Genomic DNA, 690 nt, shown 5'->3' on the forward strand with positions numbered 1-690 from the left:
ACTAAAGTTTTTGAAATGTTTTAACACAAAGTTATTTAATAATATTTAAATGTATTTTTTTTACGACAAGGTGCAAAAGATGTTTCAAAAGCGGAAGTAAACGATCAAATGAAGTCGTGGGTTCGTAAATTGTACGACCGAAAAAAGTCAGATAGTGCGAGGATTGATTATGCATGCCACTCGGAACTTTGGGACAAAGGCAGTGATGCAAATGGCGAAGATAATGTCTAGATTATTGTATAACAGTTTTAATATTATCTGATATACATTTCATTTTATTGAATATGTTTTGTTTTTCACCTTGAAAATAAATTTAGCTTGAATGAAATAACAAACACATTTCAGTTTGCATTTGATTAAAACAATTTAAATAGCTTTAATCATACGTCGATTGCAATTGCAATCTTTTTAATACATTAAAAATAAACAAATTTAAGAAATTTTATGTTAACAATGACCTAACTAACTGCGTGCTAGTTACAAGTAGCGTTTATAATTCACTGAACCTAATAAAATATATCGTCGGATAAATGCTGGCTAAACTGCATTGGGCCAATGTAATCGGGCCAATGTATGCCCGGCGGCCATCAAGGAATCGGCCCAACGCTGGATGCCAACGTTGGGCCAACGTTACAAGAAGCATTGGGCCAACGTTGGCCCAACGCTGGTGTGTTAGCTGGGTACTGATTT

The 690-nt window shown here is 34.5% G+C and overlaps 1 long non-coding RNA gene across 2 annotated transcripts in view; it reads left to right on the plus strand.

The window, feature by feature from the left end:
- Nucleotides 1–283, plus strand: part of LOC136076937 (uncharacterized) — a 3,687-nt gene extending 3,404 nt beyond the window's left edge. For both annotated transcript variants that reach the window (XR_010636701.1, XR_010636700.1), the window contains exon 4: nt 71–283. This is a non-coding gene — a long non-coding RNA (uncharacterized LOC136076937). The remainder of the gene's footprint in view (nt 1–70) is intronic.
- Nucleotides 284–690: the final 407 nt, after the last annotated feature.

Source organism: Hydra vulgaris, chromosome 02, assembly GCF_038396675.1.
Source record: "Hydra vulgaris chromosome 02, alternate assembly HydraT2T_AEP".
NCBI lineage: Eukaryota > Metazoa > Cnidaria > Hydrozoa > Anthoathecata > Hydridae > Hydra > Hydra vulgaris.